The sequence below is a fragment of the Scyliorhinus torazame genome, chromosome 1, assembly GCF_047496885.1.
Source record: "Scyliorhinus torazame isolate Kashiwa2021f chromosome 1, sScyTor2.1, whole genome shotgun sequence".
NCBI classification, from domain to species: Eukaryota; Metazoa; Chordata; class Chondrichthyes; order Carcharhiniformes; family Scyliorhinidae; genus Scyliorhinus; species Scyliorhinus torazame.
In genome coordinates this window covers 293345349-293366470 of record NC_092707.1, presented here as the reverse complement: position 1 = coordinate 293366470, position 21122 = coordinate 293345349, and the positions used below count along the sequence as shown (strand labels likewise).

The 21122-nt window shown below is 51.2% G+C and overlaps 1 long non-coding RNA gene across 1 annotated transcript; it reads right to left on the bottom strand.

Moving 5' to 3' along the window:
* Positions 1–798: 798 nt before the first annotated feature.
* Positions 799–5136, bottom strand: LOC140385554 (uncharacterized). The gene is made up of 2 exons (XR_011933439.1): positions 4915–5136; positions 799–1520 (listed from the first exon to the last, which is right to left on the bottom strand). It is a non-coding gene; the product is annotated as an uncharacterized lncRNA (long non-coding RNA).
* Between the last annotated feature and the right edge of the window lie 15986 nt (positions 5137–21122).

Sequence of the window (21122 nt, the reverse complement as noted above, 5' to 3'; positions counted from 1 at the left end):
AACGGCCATTCTCCGACCCGGCGGGGGGTCGGAGAATGACGCCCAAGGCCTCAGGTTACAGGGTAGGCCATTTAGAACTGAGATGAGGAGAAACTTCTTCATTCAAAAGGTGTGAACCTGTGAAATTCTCTACCACAGAGGGCTGTGAAGGCCAAGTCACTGAATATACAGAAGAAAATAGATAGATTTCTAGACTTTAAACCGTCAAGGGGTATGGGGAAAGTGTGGGGGTATGGTTTTGAGATAGAGGAACATCCATGATCATATAGAATGGTGGAGCAGGTTTGAACGGTTGAATTGCCTACTCCTGCTCCTGGTTTCTATCTTTGTATGTAATTCAACTCCTTCCTCTCCCACACACATCCATGCCGTGTGTATAAACTGATGACTTGGACAAAAAAGGATGGGTATCATTTCAGCCAGATGTGGAACTATGAGAAACATCTCAAAACACATAACCTGCCAGACAGCCAAGCAGGACAGGCAATTTGGACCAAAACCATTATAGACAAGTGGTTGAACGGACACTGTCCACAGACCTACCTCATCCAAACAGATAATGGCATGGTTAGAACAGAAGTGCAAAATATGCCTCACACATGCAGCCTTCTACACAGTCGACGTAGTCACCTACACAATCAAAAACACCAGAGATGCTGCGTTCATTGAGAGATCCAAATGACAACTAGAGAGATCTACAAATTTTTCCTTTGCCCAGTATGTTTTGTTATGCTCTTGTCATAGCATAAGCTTCTTCCTTGATGTGCACTCTGACAAAGGAAAGGTCAGACTTGGAGATAGCTTTAACACGTTTATTAAACTATCAACAGTTCTCCTACTTGGATTCGACTCTGCAGTTAATCTTGATATAACTACTCAGACTGACGAACCAGTCTGCTACAATCCACATGGTGGGTATGATGCTCAATCAACCCTATGTCTGTACTCACTGAGTGTCTCCACTGGAAAGAGACTGAGCATGTGTGATGTGTCCTTTTATATGGGTTGGTGTAATGTCCTCCTGTGGTAGTGTCACCTCTGTGTGTATCGTGACTGCCCATTGGTTGTGTCCTATCTTACTGACCTATTGGTTGACTGTCTGTGTGTCATGTCTCTGGTGTTCCCTCTAGTGTCTAGCTAGGTGTAGTGTATGTACATTAACCCTTTGTGTACTTACAGTGATGTATATCACCACATCCCCCCTTTCTTCATGTTACATATTTTCTGTACAGTGTTAAAGAAAATTGAACAAACTAGGTAGATGAGTGATACTCTGTACAAGTTATGATAACAGTGATCATTAAACAATAAGTCCAAATCATTTGCATGAGTCCAATGTTCATTAATTATTATGGTCGAGTGGCTTTCTTGTTTGGTTGGTGAGTTGGTGATGTTGATGGTGGCATTGCATTGTAAACGCCATCAGTGTCCCTGTTCTGAAGGAACCAAGAAATGGTCACATCACTTTGTTGTGTCTGATTTGGACTCTTTTTTTTCTTTCGATGCTTGTGGTGGTAATTCTTTTTAAAAAAAAATATATTTTATTAAAGTTTTTCGATCAAACAAACATTTCCCATTTTACAACTTTGTAATAATATATACATTGATCATTTTTTAAATAAATAATATGCTAACTAACGGCAACTGCCAACAACAAAATAAGAAACAACAGAAATAATAACTAAAATAGTAACTTTGTGAAATCAAATATAAATAACTAATATATAAACACACACATAGAACCCCTGAAGACCCCAATGAGCCCTCCGCCCCCCCCCCACCCCCCTCCTCCCTGGGTTGCTGCTGCTACCTTTCCTATTTTCCCTTATCGCTCTGCGAGATAGTCGAGGAACGGTTGCCACCGTCCGGTGAACCCCTGAGCCGAACCTCTTAATGCATATTTTATCCGCTCCAGTTTTATAAACCCTGCCATGTCGTTTATCCAGGCCTCCACACCCGGGGGCTTAGCTTCTTTCCACATAAGTAGAATCCTTCGCCGGGCTACTAGGGACGCAAAGGCCAACACGTCGGCCTCTCTCGCCTCCTGCACTCCCGGCTCATCTGCAAATATAGCCAACCCCCAGCTTGGTTTGACCCGGACCCCCACCACCTTCGAGATCACTTTTGCCACACCCACCCAGAACCCATGCAATACCGGACATGACCAAAACATGTGGGTGCGGTTCGCCGGGCTTCCCGCGCATCTCCCGCACCTATCCTCCACTCCAAAAAATCTACTCAGCCTTGCTCCCGTCATATGCGCCCTGTGTAGAACCTTGAATTGTATCAGGCTGAGCCTGGCACACGAGGACGAAGAGTTTACCCTACTTAGGGCATCTGCCCACAGCCCCTCCTCAATCTCTTCCTCCAGCTCCTCCTCCCATTTTCCCTATATATATCCGACACCCTACCATCACCCACCCATGCCCCTGAAATCACTCTGTCCTGGATCTCTTGCGCCGGGAGCTGCGGAAATTCCCTCACCTGTTGCCTCACAAATGCCCTCACTTGCATATAGCGAAATGCATTCCCAGGTGGCAACCCATATTTTTCTGTCAGTGCTCCCAGACTCGCAAACATCCCGTCTAAGAACAAGTCCTTCAATTTCGCAATTCCTGCTCGCTGCCAAGATTTAAATCCCCCATCTATCCTTCCCGGGACGAACCTATGGTTGTTCCTTATCGGGGACCACACTGAGGCACCCGTCACTCCCTTATGTTGTCTCCACTGCCCCCAAATTTTCAGAGTTGCCACCACCACTGGGTTTGTAGTGTATTTTTTCGGGGAGAACGGTAACGGCACCGTTGCCAGTGCTTTTAAGCTAGTTCCCCTACAGGACGCCATCTCCAGTCTTTTCCACGCTGCTCCTTCCCCTTCCCTCAGCCACTTACATATCATTGACACGTTGGCGGCCCAATAATAATCACTTAGACTCGGCAGTGCCAGTCCCCCTCTGTCCCTACTGCGCTGCGGGAACCCCCTCTTTACTCTTGGGATCTTTACAGCCCACACAAAGCTCATAATACTCTTGTCCACCTTCTTAAAAAAGGCCTTTGTAATCAGTACAGGGAGGCACTGGAACACAAAAAGAAACCTCGGAAGGACCACCATTTTAACCGCCTGCACCCTGCCCGCCAATGACAGGGGCGCCATGTCCCACCTCCTAAAGTCCTCTTCCATCTGCTCTACCAGTCGTGCCAAGTTAAGCTTATGCAAGGTTCCCCAGTTCCTGGCCATCTGGATCCCTAAATACCGGAAATCTCTTATTACCCTCCTCAACGGTAAATCGCCTATTCCCCTGCCCTGTTCCCCGGGGTGCATCACAAACAGTTCACTCTTCCCCATATTCAATTTATATCCTGAAAATTCTCCAAACTCCCTGAGTGTCTGCATTATCTCAGGCATCCCCTCCACTGGGTCCGCGACATACAACAACAAATCATCCGCGTATAATGACACCCGATGCTCTTCTCCTCCTCTAAGTACCCCCCTCCACTTCCTAGAGCCCCTCAGCTCTATGGCCAATGGCTCAATTGCCAATGCAAACAGTAACGGGGACAGGGGACATCCCTGTCTTGTACCCCTATATATTCGGAAGTGGTCAGATCGTTGCCTATTTGTAATCACACTTGCCACCGGGGCCCTGTACAGGAGCTGAACCCATCTAATGAACCCCTCTCCAAATCCAAATCTCCTCAGTACTTCCCACAGGTAGTCCCACACCACTCTATCAAATGCTTTCTCTGCATCCATCGCCACCACTATCTCCGCCTCCCCCTCCAGTGGGGGCATCATCATCACCCCCAACAGCCTCCATATATTAGCATTCAATTGCCTCCCTTTAACAAACCCCGTTTGATCATCATGCACCACCCCAGGGATACAGTCCTCTATCCTCGTCGCCATCACCTTGGCCAAAAGCTTGGTATCTACGTTCAAGAGGGAAATAGGCCTGTACGACCCGCACTGCAGCGGGTCTTTGTCTGGTGATCGCCGCACCCGGAAGTCTGGTGGTAATTCTTGATGGCAACTGTCCTGAAAGCCAGGTTGCCTGTTGGTAGTGAAGCAAACGTGAAGTGGTAAGATGCATCGTCCTGTCATGGTATGTCATTGTACTGAGCTGAGCAGTAACAGTGTCGCACATTTGCAGAGTTGTGCCATGTCGTGCCAGTTGTAGTTTCATTGGTGTTGTTTTTGTCGTTCTTGTTTTCTTTTATATGGGTTGGTGTAATGCCCTCCTGTGGTAGTGTCACCTCTGTGCGTATCGTGACTGCCCATTGGTCGTGTCCTATCTTACTGACCTATTGGTTGACTGTCTGTGTGTCATGTCTCTGGTATTCCCTCTAGTGTCCAGCTAGGTGTAGTGTATGTACATTAACCCTTTGTGTACTTACAGTAATGTATACCACCACACAGTAGAGAGGACTCAAACCCCCAATCCCCGCCAATGGAGCTGAGGACCTGTCTGAATGGACTAGTGAAACCACCACAGTGCATGTCACTAGAAACTTGCAGCAGATGTAGTATAATGGGGAGGATTATGGGGAGGATTGCAGGGGCTGGTTTAGCACAGGGCTAAATCGCTGGCTTTGAAAGCAGACCAAGGCAGGCCAGCAGCACGGTTCAATTCCCATGCCAGCCTCCCCGAACAGGCGCTGGAATGTGGCGACTTGGGGCTTTTCACAGTAACTTCATTTGAAGCCTATTTGTGACAATAAGCGATTTTCATTTCATTTCATTTCAGGATCAGAGTCTGTAACACAGGGGTTCATTCTAAATGTGTGATATTCTAATGAGACACAGTATACATCATCACAGGAAGTGATGCAATGTCTTACGATCTTGCTCTCTCGTACAACCTGGTGGTAAGATGTAGTCTGTGGTAAAGTTCCAACAAAGTTGACGTTTCCTTACCTCAGCAGAATCTGTAAACATTCTTTGTTAGCACAGCAAGTCGCTGTTGAAGGAGCCTTGGTGAGATGCTGCAGTGCATCTCGTAGGTGGTCCTCTGCTGTTGCTGTAGGTTGGTGGTGGAGCAAATCAATGTGGTGGAAGTGGTAGCAATTAAGCAGGTTGCTTTGTCCTGGATGGTGTCGAACTTCGTGAGTGATGTTAGAACTACACCTATCCAGGCAAATGGAGCGTATTCCACCACACCTCCGACTTCCGCTCTGTGAATGGTAGACAGGCTTTGGAGAGTCAGGAGGTCAGTTACTCATTGCAGAATTTCCAGCTTCGAGTCTGCTCTTGAATAATTATATATAATTGGCGCAGTTAAGCTTCTGTTCAATGGTAACCCCAGGGTGTTTATGTTGAAGGAATCAATAGGCAGGTGTCGCTATGAAAGTGTTAATGCTTGCGAGGTATTAAAAATTCACTCATATGGTTGTAATTGTAACAAGCATTAGAAAACTTCCAGGGAAAGGCTGCATCAAGCAACTTCAATATGCGGGGTCAAAACTAGCTGATTATGATGACAACATCACCTTTTAACTTGGGCAATTTGTTTCAAATTAAAATCTTTATTGACTTTAAAATAAGGAAATTACAGCATAAGGCATTCTAATGTCACATGGGAACAATATAAATTCATTGCAGCATAAGAGTTCATTTATATTCAGCAACTGAAAAGACCAGCAAGGGTCTGTACGAACTATGTGAACTATTCTCAGTTAATTTAGTTGAACTGAATTACATAGCGCTGGTAAATGGTGCCCCTGGTGTACAAGGGGCCCTGATGTGCCCCCTGCTTCCCAAAGCCTGGGAAACCAAGTCCTTTGTCAGCTTACATTTTCTGTTCGTTGTTTTCTCCTGTTTGAAGTCAATGGGAAGAAGAAGTCATTAAATGGGTCTCCGATTATCTATCACTTATTTTGTATTACTACAAAAGACCAACTTTCTAGTGTCTGGAATTCATTTTCTGTAGATTTAACATTTTGTTCTGTTTCCTCAAGTTTAACCAGCAGATCTCATAGCACTTGTCCGAAGAAGAGCAGGGATATATGCTCCCCTTACTGAAAGTTATTTCTCAATCAACATGATAAAATGTTCATTAATGCATACAGTCATAGAGTGTCAAAAATGAATAAATGACATGGTCCTTGAATGCTCACAAGAGAGCAGTTGATATTCCCCTGGGAATCACACGTCTTTTGAATAACCTAATTTGTCTCACTTTCCTGAAACTAACAGATTCAATGTTGAATTTAATTAAGCATCAGCACATCTGGACCTCAGTTATGCAGGGGTGGGCTGATCCTTATCAAAATTCTTGACATGGCTTGGAAGAGGCCTATGGCAAAAATATACGGCGACTGCTGTCATAGTAAGACTAATTGAAAATGTTTGACGAAAAGTATTAAGAGTAAGGGAGTGGTGAATGGACAAGTGGACCTTTAAAGAGAGATCCAGATGATAATAAGTAATGACTCGTTTATACTTTGTATGAGTTTTAACGTTAGAGGAAGATGAAACAGTATCAGCGATAAGAGGGAAAGTACAAAGAATTCAAGGGAGGAACTTACTGGGTTCAATACAAATTCAAAAAAATTAATGGAGAAAATAATGGGACTTGAGGTAAATATATCTCCTGAGCTTAATGGTTTCCTTCCTGAAAAGAAGTAGATGAGGCAAGGGCAGAAAGATTAGTTTTAATATTTCAAAGTTCTCTTGATCAGGCAATTCTTGACTTTTGACCACAGGTCTCTCTGACCAATCTTGACTAGAATGGTGAGACTTTCTGATGCACTAATGCTGCTGTGAGAGTAGAGTAAAGACTAAAAACAACGGAGCAATCCTTTCGATGTTGGAGCACTGTAGATTCCCTTTAGATAGACACATGAGGGAGAAAGAAATAGAAAGTTATGCTGATGGGGTTAGATAAAGATGGGTGGAAGCAGGCTCCTGTGAAACCTGAAGATTGGTAGAGACCAGTTGAGCTTAATCTTTGTTCGTATGTTGTGCTTTCTTTTTTAAAAAACAGTTTTAGAGTACTCATTTCTTTTTTCCTAATTAAGGGGCAATTTAGCATGGCCAATCAATCTACCCTGCACATCTTTTGGGTTGTGGGGGTGACACACACACAGATATGGGGAGAATGTGTGAACTTCACAAAGACAGTGACCCAGGGTGTTGTGCTTTCTACTTAATTCTCTATTTTCTTAATTTTAAGTTTAAAATAGGGATTATTATATTTAAGATAAGTGTGAGCAGATTTGTAGTTTGTCTTTAATTGACAGTTCACAAGTCCTTAACAAATTGACAAAGAAATCAATCCTGAATTCCTTTTAACTTTAAACTGGAACAAGTGCATTGACAAAAATCAGCTGATTCAAATATATGGGGGCGATTCTCCAAAATGGAGCCCAAGTGTTCGCGCCGTCGTGAATGCCGTCGCGTTTCACAACGGTGCGAACATGGCCCGGGTACGACTGATTCTGGCCCCCATAGGGGTTCGCGCCGCTTCAGCCTCCTTACACGACGCCAAATGGGCACCGCGCCAACCTGCGCATGCGAGGGGGACTTCTTTAGCGTGCCGGCCCCGACCCAGCATGAGGTCGGTGTTCAGGGGCCGGCTGCGCCAGGAAGTAGGCCCGGGGGGGGGGAGGGGAGAGGCCAGCCCGCCGATCAGAGGGCCCCGATCATGGGCCAGACCCCAGACCCCATCGGAGGCCCCCCCCCCCCCCCAACAGGCTGCCCCCCGACTGTTGCCGCAGACTTCCCGCCGGCAGCAACCAGGGGTGAACCGCCGTGCCGGTGGAAATGTTGGTGATTCTCCGCACCTCGGAGAATCGCGTGCCGGCGTCGGGGTGCGGTTGCGGCGATTCTCCGCCGCGGGGCTCGGAGAATTGCCCCCATATAGTCCTGACTTATTGATCTGCATTTATCATTTGGAGCAGCTGAAATGTGCAGATGCACTTTAATCTTTGCATTCCCTGCAATGAACTTACTGGCAATATGGCAAACATTATCTGTACTTCTTCTGGATCCATTTGTCCGGATTTTCTTACATGGTGATGAGTTTGGAATGATAAACTGCTGTGCCTGCCACATAACAACTGCAACAATCAGTTGCATCTACATGGCATGGTTAATGTAATAAAGTTACTTCATTAAAGCAAAATTTGGTATTGAGCCAAGTAAGGCAGATTATCAAAAGCTTGGTCAAAGAGGTATGTTACAAAAAGCATCTTAAAGGAGGAGAGAAAAGTAGAGAGGCAAGAAGTGTTATAGAGGAAATTTAGGGGCTTATCAGCTGAAAGACAGCCAATAATAGCAGAACAGTTAAAATCAGGGATGTCCAAGAGGCCAGGAAAAGGAATATGGGAATATAAGAGCAGTAGTAGGCCATTCAGCCCATCAAGCCTGCTTCACCATTCAACACGATCATGGCTGATCATCCACGTCAATGTCTTTTTCCAACATTACATCCATATACCTTTGTGTGATTGGTATTTATAAATATGTCAATCTCTGCTTTAAAAATATCCAATGGGTCGATTTTGAGCCAATATTAGCTGGCGGGTGCAGGACCGCGCATGTGCACCACAGCCGGCATGGGTCCGCGCATGCGCGCCACAGTCATCTACGTGCCTGATTTCGGGCAACATGGCAGAGTCCTACAGGGGCCCGGCGCGGAGGGACATGGCCCTCCCCCCCGGAATAAGAGCGCGCGCTGATTAGTTGCCTCCGATCGCGCGCCTGGCCACCGTGGAGGCTCTCCCCAGAGTCGGCTCCCCCTGCTCCCCACCAGGACGGCCCCTGCAGTCAGAACGCTGAGGTCCCGCCGGGTAGGACCATACGCGAACGACGACGGCAGAACTCGGCGGGCACTTGGCCCATCGAACGCGGAGAATCGCCACGGGAGCCGTTTTCAACTACCCCCTACCGGCGCCGCGGTTTCCGCACCGTCGCGATTGTCCGGAGAATCGGCGGCCCGCCGTCGGAGCGGCGTGGCGGGATTCGTGGCTGAGGGTGCGGAAGACTATTTGGAGGGCTGCTATGAGGAACGGGAGAGTTCTATGGGAGGGAGCAAAGGTCTGGGAGATGGGTCAGTGAGATGGACATAGTAGACACCGACAGCAAGAAGCTGGGAGGATGAGGGGATTTTGTAGCGAAGAATCAAGATGTGGGACGGATGAATGTGGGGGCATTTAAGTAACCAGTGCCCCTGTGACTAATTACATGCTGGTATATGATCATGCACAGACACTAATGTTTCACAGCAGAACCTGCCCTCCAGTGGTCTTGGACATCCCTTGCAATTGGACCAAAGCCTTCCTCTGCCGAGACTGTGTGATAGTCGGCATGCAACCACCACACCACATAAAAGCAAAATCACACACAAGCATGTCCCACTTGTCAAAATGATGTTTGGGGCCTGGAACTTCAGGACAAATCCAACCCCACAGTGACAGACCTGAGCACTGCACTACCATCATAGCTCTGGAACTCAGGTGCCTCAATATTGACACTAAGTGAGACATGAAATGCACGGTAGCATTGTGGATAGCACAATTGCTTCACAGCTCCAGGGTCCCAGGTTTGATTCCGGCTTCGGTCACTGTCTGTGCGGAGTCTGCACATCCTCCCCGTGTGTGCGTGGATTTCCTCCGGGTGCTCCGGTTTCCTCCCACAGTCCAAAGATGTGCAGGTTAGGTGGATTGGCCATGATAAATTGCCCTTAGTGTCCAAAATTGCCTTTAGTGTTGGGTGGGTTTACTGGGTTATGGGGATAGAATGGAGGTGTTGACCTTGGGGTAGGGTGCTCTTTCGGAGAGCCAGTGCAGACTCGATGGGCCGAATGGCCTCCTGCACTGTAAATTCTATGAAATGCAGCAGAGGTGGAACTGAAAGAATAAGGTGGATGCCCCTTTTTCTGGATGGGCCTTCCAGAAGAGGAACTACTGCTCATTCACCATAAAAAATTAGCTTGCCTGGCACTTCAGCAACTCTCTGAATTAACCAAGGTACGCACAACTGCCTAGTTAACAATGAATCAGCAAGCCACTGTCATCCGCACTTATAATCCTATACTTCAGACAATAGGCAAAGGATTCCACCCTGACCCTGAACAACTCCGAACCTGAGTCCCAGCAAGTAACAAACTGATCGTCCTTGGAGATAGCAGAATCAGGCTTTGGAATGACACAAATCTTTGGAAGGGTGTGGTTGTCAGGGAAGGAATATAAAAAGCAAACAGGAGGGAGATAGAGAACCTAGTGGAGTGGTGCAATGACAGCAATCTATCCCTCAATGCCAGCAAAAGTTAAGAGCTGGTCATTGACTTCAGGAAGCAAAGTACTCTACGCCCCCCCCGTCAGCATCAACGGGGCCGAGGTGGAGATGGTTAACAGCTTCAAATTCCTAGGATTGCACATCACCAACAATCTGTCCTGGTCGACCCACGTCGACGCTACCACCAAGAAAGCACAACAGCGCCTATACTTCCTCAGGAAACTAAGGGAATTTGGCATGTCCACATTGACTCTTACCAACTTTTACAGATACACCATAGAAAGCATCCTATCTGGCTGCATCACAGCCTGCTCGGCCCAAGACCGCAAGAAACCTCAGAGAGTTGTGCACACCGCCCAGTCCATCACACAAACCTGCCTCTCATCCACTGACTCTATCTACACCTCCCGATGCCTGGGGAAAGCGGGCAGCATAATCAAAGACCCCTCCCACCCGGTTACTCACTCTTCCACCTTCTTCCATCGGGCAGGAGATACAAAAGTCTGAGAACACGCACGAACAGACTCAAAAACAGCTTCTTCTCCGCTGTTACCAGACTCCTAAACGACCCTCTTGTGGACTGACCTGATTAATGCTACACTCCTGTATGCTGCACCCGATGCCGGTGTCTATGTATTTACATTGTGGACCTTGTGTTGCCCTTTTATGTATTTAATTTTAATTTTATTTTCTTTACATGTACTAAATGAACTGTTTGAGCAGCTTATAGAAAAATACTTTTCACTGTACCCCGGTACACGTGACAATCAACAAATCCAAATCCAAACTCCAACCAGTCCCCCTGCTGACAAGATCTCTAAAACACAACCTTGTCACAACCAATGCACATTTTCGCCATTGAGACAAGACCGCATGGCAACACCCATGGTCCAAACACTGGCACCTGTTTGACTACATTATTGTTTGAGCAAGAGATATCCATAATACCCTCTCCATGGCAGGTACTGATGACTGTAGGACTGAGCACTCCTTATCTGATCTACCATCTCCATCAGCTTGGCCCCCAAATAAGAGACAACAAAAGCAATGCAGCAAGAAAATTGTGTCCAGGATGCCTGGTCAACTCAAACGTCCACCATAACAAGCACCTGCAAAGAGATCCTTCATCCCTCGAACTGGAAACAGCATGGCTAGTTTGACAAAACCAGCCAAGAGATACAGAACCTAACTGAACGTAAGTGCAAAGCTTTTACATACTGGACTCTCCACCGCCGCTCAAGAGAAAAACACCAGCCCTACAGGCACCTGAGAGTGCAACATAAAACCCATGACATAAAGAACAAATAGAGGGTAGAGAGCATACGGAATATCCAACAATTCTCAGAAACCAACAACTTCTGCAGTTTCTTCAGCGCTGTCAAGATGATCTTTGATCGAAGCACTCAAGGGCTACCCCACTGGGAGACAAGCATGTAGAGCCAGCTCATCAAAGGCAAGAAGGTAACCAGTACTTGCTGGAGAGAGAAAAGATGAGGAACTCCTCAACCAAGACTCCATCTTAGACTTAATTCCATACGTCAATACCCTGCCCATTAATCTCAGTGTCACCCCAGCCTGGAGCAAAGTTGAAAAAGTCATTCGACGGCTGAACGACAACAATGCCTCTGGAACAGATGGAATTCCTGCTGAAATGGTGAAACATGGTGGACGTAGACTTCTGGCAGGGCTGCACAATGTCATATCCTTTGTCTGTGAAAAGGATTGCACGCAGAGAATCTCAGGGTAGCTGTGGCTGCAACTATATTCCAGAAAGAAGCCAAAAACTCCCTTTGGCACTACTCCTGTACTCAGTGAGGATTAGAAAATTGTGACCAATGACTCTGCTACGTCTGTGTTTGCTTCCTTTGACAACATAGGATGCATGGGCGGGATTCTCCGAACCCCCCGTCGGGTTGGAGAATCGCCGGGGGCGGCGTGAATCCCGCCCCCGCCAGCCGCCGAATTCTCTGGCACCGAAAATTCTGCGGGGCAGGGAATCGCGTTGCGCTGGTCGGCGGGCACCCCCCGGCGATTCTCCGCCCACGGTGGGTCGAAGTCCCGCTGCTGTCATGCCAGTCCCGCCGGCGTGAATCTAACCACCTCCCTTCCCGGTGGGACTGGTGGTGCGGGCGGGCTCCGGGGTCCTGGGGGGGGGGGGCGCGTAAAGATCTGGCCCCGGGGGGTGCCCCCAAGGTGGCCTGGCCCGCGATTGGGGCCCACCAATCCGCGGGCGGGCCTGTACCGTGGGGCACTCTTTTCCTTCCGCCTCTGACGCTCCCGCGCATGCGCGACCTTCCGCCGACCGGCGAGGTCCCTTCGGCCCCGGCTGGCGTGGCGCCAAAGGCCTTTCCCGCCAGCCGGCGGCACGTCAACCACTCTGGGTGGGGCTAGCCCCTCAAGGTGAGGGCTTGGCCCTTAAAGGTGCGGAGAAATCCGCACCTTGGGGGCGGCCCGACGCCGGAGTAGTTCCCGCCACGCCATCCCGCCGGGACCCCCCGCCCCGACGGGTAGGGGAGAATCCCGGCCATATATTTCTCTTTCCATTATTATCACGTGAATAAATTCCCTCTCGTCTCTTAGTGGAACCTTTACATTACCCGCTTCCTTTGTGAAGATATTTGCACTACCTCGTGACAGAGAAATGAGAAATGCCATGAGACGCACAGGCTGGATGTGTGGTCTAAATAAATGGGGTGGGATTCTCCGTTTCTGAGACTAAGTGTTAAGCCGACGCAGAATTCATCGACGTTCATGACAGCAAAACTGGCACCGAACAGTGATCGATTCAGCAAGTGTGGAGGGGCTAGCTCCGGTGTCACGTGGAACACAATCCATTCCAATGAAAAACCGTGCGGGATTCGCCAGGTCCGTGATTGACACTCGGGAGGCTGAAAAGCTGGAGTCACATATACACATTACAACCCCCACACACACTCATCCCAGCCAACAATACGGCACTGGTTGTGCTGGAGCACGCCCTTACAGTTGATGGGTTGGCTGGGGCCAGAGGGATACCAGGGAGGGTGGCCTGGGGTGGACACCTATATGACCCGTGGCCCTAGTTCACAGTGGGCTGTTAGCAGTGTGCGCAGCTGCCTTTCCAGCTGCGGCAATGGTGTCCCATGTCCCATGTCCGTCCACCCCAACCCCACAGCCCAACTCCTGGCCATCCCCAGCTACTCTCCCTGGCCAAGGCAGAAGCCCCGGCCCAATGGCACAACTGTCAGCAAACTATGGCAAATTTGGACACTATCCGTACCCCTCTCTCTCCCTCAGCAGCCAAAACGCTGGTTTTATGATTTTGTAAAGCACAAGTGAACCGAGCCATCGGGAACTCGGCGCATTGGAGGCGGAGCATCGCGGCGGCCCCGGAGAATTCCAGGTCAGGCCCACTAATGATTTGCAAACTGTGTCTACTGTACATATGTTGCAGACCACAATAACGCCACTGTCAAGGTGACGGAGAATTGTGATTTGCCGTCAAATCGGTGTCGGCCGCGTTTTTAACGTTGGAACCTATTCTCCGCCCAATCGAATTTTGCAATTCTGGGGCGAAATTCTCCCGAAACGGCGCGATGTCCGCCGACTGGCGCCCAAAACGGCGCCAATCAGACGGGCATCGCGCCGCCCCAAAGGTGCGGAATGCTCCGCATCTTTGGGGGCCGAGCCCCAACATTGAGGGGCTAGGCCGACGCCGGAGGAATTTCCGCCACGCCAGCTGGCGGAAATGGCCTTTGTTGCCCCGCCAGCTGGCGCGGAAATGACATCTCGGGGCGGCGCATGCGCGGGAGCGTCAGCGGCCGCTGACAGTTTCCCACGCATGCGCAGTGGAGGGAGTCTCTTCCGCCTCCGCCATGGTGGAGACCGTGGCGGAGGCGGAAGGGAAAGAGTGCCCCCACGGCACAGGCCCGCCCGCGGATCGGTGGGCCCCGATCGCGGGCCAGGCCACCGTGGGGGCACCCCCAGGGCCAGATCGCCCCGGGCCCCCCCCAAGAACCCCGGAGCCCGCCCACGCCGCCTTGTCCCGCCGGTAAGGTAGGTGATTTAATTTACGCCGGCGGGACAGGCAATTTATCGGCGGGACTTCGGCACATCCGGGCCGGAGAATCGAGCGGGGGGGCCCGCCAACCGGCGCGGCCCGATTCCCGCCCCCGCCGAATCTCTGGTGCCAGAGACTTCGGCAACCGGCGGGGGCGGGATTCACGCCAGCCCCTGGCGATTCTCCGACCCGGCGGGGGGTCGGAGAATGTCGCCCCTGGTGTCAGCTAACGGAGAATACCGCCCATGTTCTTTATAAAGTGCATGGAGTACTAGAAACAAATGAAATCTGCATTTATATTTTGCTTTTCACGGCCACTGGATGTCTCAAAGTGCTTTAAAATATCAATAAGCTGAGATAAAATGAATATTAATGAGTTGGATGAAAGGAAATTTGTAAGGATTCAGCTGCACTAAGGGTTTTTGATAAGCAGATTGGCCCAGCATCAGGGTGAGATATTTACCAAAGTGAAGTGGAGAACAATAGGGCATAGACTAGCAGCAGTTAAAGATAAAGAGGCTCGGAGTTCAAAGGGAGAAATAATAAGGGATGTCGCACTTGCATGCGAAAAGAGGAACTTAGAAGACAAATTGTTCATGTAAGATAACATCAGAAGGAATAAATACTATTTCAGTGAAAGTATTAGTCCTGTACTGGAGTGGAAGAGTTGAATAACAAGCAAGATAAGGGCCATGCCCAGCTGAAAGCTGATTGATTGATTGATTGATATTTATTGTCACATGTACCGAAGTACAGTGAAAAGCATTTTTCTGCAGCCAAGGGAATGCACACAGTACATACAGAGTAGACAAAAGAATAATCGACAGAGTACATTGACAATGGTACATCAACAAATAGTGATTGGTTACAGTGCGGAACAAGATCCAAACAAGAGCAGCATAGGGCGTCGTGAATAGTGTTCTTACAGGGAACAGATAAGTCCGAGGGGGTGTCATTGAGGAGTCTTGTAGCTGTGGGGAAGAAGCTGTTCCCATGTCTGGATGTGCGGGTCTTCAGACTTCTGTATCTTCTGTCTGATGAAGGGTCTGGAAGAAGGCAATGCCTGGGTGTGAGGGGTCTCTGACAATGCTGTCTGCCTTTCTGAGACAGCGGGAGGTATATACAGAATCTGTGGGAGGGTGGCAAGCTTGTGTGATGCGTTGGGCTGCGTTCACCACAGTCTGCAGTTTCTTGCGATCTTGGGCCGAGCAGTTGCCATACCAAATGCTCTCTATGGGACATCTGTCGAAGTTTGTGAGAGTCGATGCAGACATGCCAAATTTCTTTAGCTTCCGTAGGAAGTAGAGACGTTGTTGGGCTTTCTTGCCTGTTGCATCAACGTGGGTGGACCAGGACAGACTATTGGTGACGGTGACCCCCAGGAACTTAAAGCTATCGACCATCTCCACTTCGGAGCCATGCCATCCACCACAGCCGTATCATCTGCAAATATATAGATTGAATTGGAGTTGAATCTTGCCACACAGTCGTGTGTGTATAGGGAGTACAGTAGAGGACTGAGCACACATCCTTGCGGGGCCCCGGTGTTGAGGACTATTGTGGAGGAGGTGCTGTTGCCTATCCTGACTGATTACAGTCTGTTGGTGAGGAAGTCAAGGATCCAGCTGCACAGGGAGGGGTTAAGTCTAATATTGCAGAGTTTGGTTATTGTTGGGATAATGGTGTTGAAGGCGGAGCTGTAGTCTATGAACAGCAGTCTGACGTAGGTGTCCTTGTTGTCGAGATGTTCGAGAGTTGTTTGTCGGGCCAGAGAGATAGCATCTGCTGTGGATCGGTTGCCACAGTAGGCGAATTGCAATGGATCGAGACCATCTGGGAGGCTGGTATGATCCATCTCATGACTAGCCGCTCGAAGTATTTCATGATGACAGACGTCAAGGCCACTGGTCGGCAGTCGTTGAGGCAGGCTACCTTGTTCTTCTTTGATACTGGTATTATGGTGGTCTTCTTGAAGCAGGTAGGGGCCTCAGAGCGGAGAAGTGAGGTGTTGAAGATATCTGCGAATACACTCGCCAGCTGGTCAGCGCTGGTCTGAGTGCTCACCCAGGGATTCCGTCGGGGCCCGTCGCTTTCCGCGGGTTTACTTTCGAGAAGGCAGCTCTTACCTCCTGTGCTGTAATAGTGGGTATGGGTGTGTCCAGGGCTGTTGGGGCGGGTGGCACTGATGCATTGGCTGACTGTTCAAAGCGGGCATAGAATTTGTTCAGTCCATCGGGAAGGGATGCTCCAGCCCCAGAGATTCTGCCTGGCCTTGCTTTGTAGCCTGTGATCTCAAGTAAGTCCTCCAATGATGTCTTGGGTTAGTGTCGTTGGCCTGGAACTCTAGTTTGATGCGGTATTGTGTTTTGGCATCCCTGATGGCTTTCCGTACGTCGTACTTGGATTTCTTATATAGTCAGGGTCGTCAGACTTGAACGCCTCCGTCTGGAACTTCAGCAGGGAGTGGGCCTTTTGGTTGAGCCAGGGTTCTGATTGGGGAACACCCGTTTTGTCTTCTTTGGTACACAGTCCTCGACACACTTACTGATGAAGTCTGTGACGGTGGTTGCGTACTCGTCTCGGTTAGCTGCCGGGGTCATGAACATGGACCAGTCCACAGACTCCAAGCAATCATGGAGAGTGTCCTCTGATGCCTCGGACGCGCACTGCATGGTTTTCTTGACTGGTTCAGCACGCTTGAGTTGCTGTTTGTAAGCCGGAAGCAGGAGTACCGACTTGTAGTCGGGTTTGCCAAGTGTGGTCGGGGAATGGAGCGGTAAGCACCTTTGATGCGCGTGTAGCAGTGGTCCAGGGTGTTTGCACCTCTGGTGGGGCAGTAGGTATGTTGATGGAGTTTGGGTAGAACCTTCTTGAGGTTGGCCTGGTTGAAGTCTCCAGCCACGATTGTCAGGGCTTCAGGGTGATTTGTTTCTTGGTTGTTGATGGTGGATGTTGTTCGTCAAGTACTTTCTTCACATCCGCCGGGGGTGGGATGTAGACTGCTATGATGAGTACAGAGGTGAATTCACGTGGAAGGTCGAAAGTGCGACACTTCACAGTCAGGTATTCTAGGTCTGGGGAGCAGTGGCACGCTAGGGACACCACATCCGAGTACCAGGAGGTGTCAAACATTCCCGCCCTTTGACTTGCCTGAGGCCATCGTGCGGTCCATCCGATGGATCGAGAAGCCTTCGGGTTGGATAGCACAGTCTGGTGTGGCCGGAGTAAGCCATGTCTCGGTAAAGCAGAGCACACAGCAGTTCCTCACTTCCCTCTGGGAGGTAAGTCTAGCGTCGAAATTGCGGTTTTAAACCCTAGGTGGGCTACTCTAAACCAGAGAGCAATTTCCCAAAAGAAAGATACAGGTTGTGTGTGGTAACTATTTGCCAAATTTGGTCTATAGTGTCAAAATCTATGGGATGTTGTTTCGGGAAGGTATATTTTCAGAGTTTTGGAAAGTAGATAGATGTAGAATAGGATTAATTTATTTATACTGTGGGTGTAGCCATTATTGTCGTTAAATGTAATTTTTGTTCTGTATTGTTACCTCACGCATTGTGTGTTCTATAGTTTACCGTTTTTTATTTGAATGATTACAAAAAGTCTGGAATTTTCCTCACCAGTTTTTAGCTTTTTCCTTGCATTATACTCAATTGCAAAATAAGCAGTTATGAACCGGCATTCCAAGTTTCCCTTCTGGGATTTGGGATATCCTCGCATTTAACATCAGGGGGGCTCTTACCAGCAGTCACTTAAGAACTTTTGAAAGGTAGGCACCGTGTAATCTAGGAAACAAGGCGGCCAATATTCACTCAGAAAACTCCCACAATTAATTTGATAATGACCAGATAACCTGTTTTTTGTGATGCTGGTTGAGGGATGAATATTAGCCAGAACAGCTGGCATAACTCTCCTCCTCTTCCTCAAAATAATGCTCTCGGGTCTCCTACATCTCCTGAGGCAGGCAGATTGAGTCTCAGTGTAACATCTCAGCCAAACAATAGTCACTCTGGCAGTGCAGCATCCCCGCAGTACTACAATGGAGTGTTAGCTTTAAATGTTATACTCAAATCCTGGAGTGGGCTGGAACCCAGAACCTTGTGACACAGAGGCAACTGAGCAGGGTTGCCACATATACAGAACAAATTGAAGTTCTGCCGGTTGGGGAGTCTGTGACTGGGGGAATTAGGAAGTACAGAGTTGCTGGAATTTGCACGCTCGTCAGAAGTAAATCACATTAGAAGATCGTCAATTGGATAGGGGAGTCCAGGGCTGGCTGGCCGATTCTGTGCCGCCGATTCTTGTGCTCCCGCGGGATTGGCGCCGCGCCGGTCGGGGGCCGTTGAAAGCGCCCCCCCCGGTGATTCTCCGGGCCCCGACGGGCTGAGTGGCCGGCGAGTTCGGCCGAGTCCCGCCGGCGTGGGTCACGTATGGTCCCACACGGCGGGACCTGGCAGTTCTGTGTGGGGGGGGGGGGGGCCGTCCTGGTGGGGTGGGGCGGGGGATCCGACCCCGGGGTGGGCTTCCACGGTTGCCTGGCCCGCGATCGGGGCCTACCGATTGGTGGGCGGGCTGATTCTGTGGGGGCCTATGTTACTCCGCGCCGGCCCCTGGGCAATATGGCGGAGCCCACAGGGGCCGGCGCGGAGACGGGAACCCACGCGCATGCGCGGAATCACGCCAGCCATGGTGTGCATGCGCGAACCCGTGCCGGCCGTGTGCGCATGCACAAACTCGCGCCGGCTGTAGCGTACATGCACGAACCCGCGCCGGCCGTGCCGCGTCGCCTGGAGCTGTGGGGACCTCTCCGCCGCCAACCTAGCCCCCTAGGAAGGGGAGCATACCGGACAGTTGAGGACCGTTGACGTCGGAGTGGTTCACGCCGCTTTTCACGCCAGCCACAGATTGGAGAATCCCAGCCTGGGTATCTGTGATTACCTGCAACAGTGGACAAAGCAGAAAATTCATATCATATTAGTGAATTGGTTGTGTCTTTGAGATGCCTGGAGGAAATAAAGGTGAGGAGGGCGGCACAGTAGCACAGTGGTGAGCATTATTGCTTCACAGCGCCAGGGACTCGGGTTTGGTTCCCAGCTTGAGTCACTGTCTGCGCGGAGCCTGCACGTTCTCCTCGTGTCTGCTCTTCTGGGTGCTCCGGTTTCCTCCCACAAATCCCGAAAGATGGGCGTCATTCTCCGACCCCCCAGAGGGTCGGAGAATGGCCGTTGGCCGCCGTGAATCCCGCCCCCGCCCCCGCCGAAGTCTCCGAAGGGAGAAAAGTCGGCGGGGCGTTAATGTCGCCGCTGCCGCGGAGAATGTCACGGGTCTGCGCAAGGCAGCCGATTTTCGGCCTGCCGATATTCTCCCTTCCGGATGGGCCGAAGTCCCGTCGACGTGATGATCGTTCACGTCGATGTGAATCAAACCTCCTTTTCATCGGCGTGACCCGGTGCTCCAGGCTCACGCCGACCAGCGTGGAGGTGAGTGACGGCCTGGGGGGTTGGCTCTGGGCAGGAAATGGCGTGGGCGCAGTCTGATTGCGTGAGGAGAGGTGTGTCTCGGGTTGTGTGTGTGTGTGTGCGGCGGGGGGGGGGGGTGGTTAGAGTAGGCTGGGCTCCGGGGGAGTGCCGGGAGGGGGGTCCGTGCCGGGGAGGGGGATGGGGGGGGGTCCGTGCCGGGGTGGAGGTTGGGGGTTGGGGGAGGGGTCCGTGCTGGGGTGGAGGTTGGGGGGGGTCCGTGCCGGGGTGGAGGTTGGGGGGGGGGTCCGTGCTGGGGTGGAGGTTGGGGGTTGGGGGGGTTCCGTGCTGGGGTGGAGGTTGGGGGTTGGGGGGGGTCCATGCTGGGGTGGAGGTTGGGGGGGGTCCGTGCTGGGGTGGAGGTTGGGGGTTGGGGGGGGGTCCGCGCTGGGGTGGAGGTTGGGGGTTGGGGGGGGGTCCGTGCTGGGGTGGAGGTTGGGGGTTGGGGGGGGCCGTGCTGGTGTGGAGGTTGGGGGGGTCCGTGCCGGGGTGGAGGTTGGGGGGGGGTCCGTGCTGGGGTGGAGGTTGGGGGTTGGGGGGAGGTCCGTGCTGGGGTGGAGGTTGGGGGGGGGTCCGTGCCGGGGTGGAGGTTGGGGGGGGGTCCGTGCTGGGGTGGAGGTTGGGGGGGGTCCGTGCTGGGGTGGAGGTTGGGGGGGGGTCCGTGCCGAGGAGGGGGATGGGAGGGCAAGTGAGTTGGTCCACCTGGCCAGGTGCCAGCCTCCAACAGTTGGACCCATGCGGTCCATGCCACCTGGCTGGGGGGAGGAGGGGATATGGGTAATGATGACATGTCGTCGTTCCCCTCCCCCCCACCAGGCCGTCATGTTTTCAGATCATCCAGCGATGTTGGCCGCCGTGGTGGCAGCCGCTCATGTCTATGTTGCCCTGGATGAGGAGGAGGAGGAGGAGGAGGAGCGTGCCAGAGAGGCGGCGCAGGCTGCCGCAGAGGGGCAGGCGGCAGCCGCCCAGGCTGGAGGGACACCTGACTGACAGGACGAGGAGGGGGAGGAGGACGTCGCGGCCCCACGGCAACGGAGGCACCCGAGGGCGCCCCGTGTGTACCGGCCCCGGCAGTCATACCAGGACCTCACGGACCGGGAATGCAGGAGGAGACTCCGGATGAGCCGGGAAACCGTGGCACTCATCTGCCACCTGCTGGCACACCTGTCACCGCGTGGCACTGGCGGGGGACACCCTCTCCCCGTGTCCGTCAAGGTTACGGTGGCCCTGAACTTTTATGCAACGGGGTCATTCCAGGCACCGAGTGGGGACCTGTCCGGCATATCGCAGACATCGGTGCACCGGTGCATCCGGGCAGTGACAGATGCCCT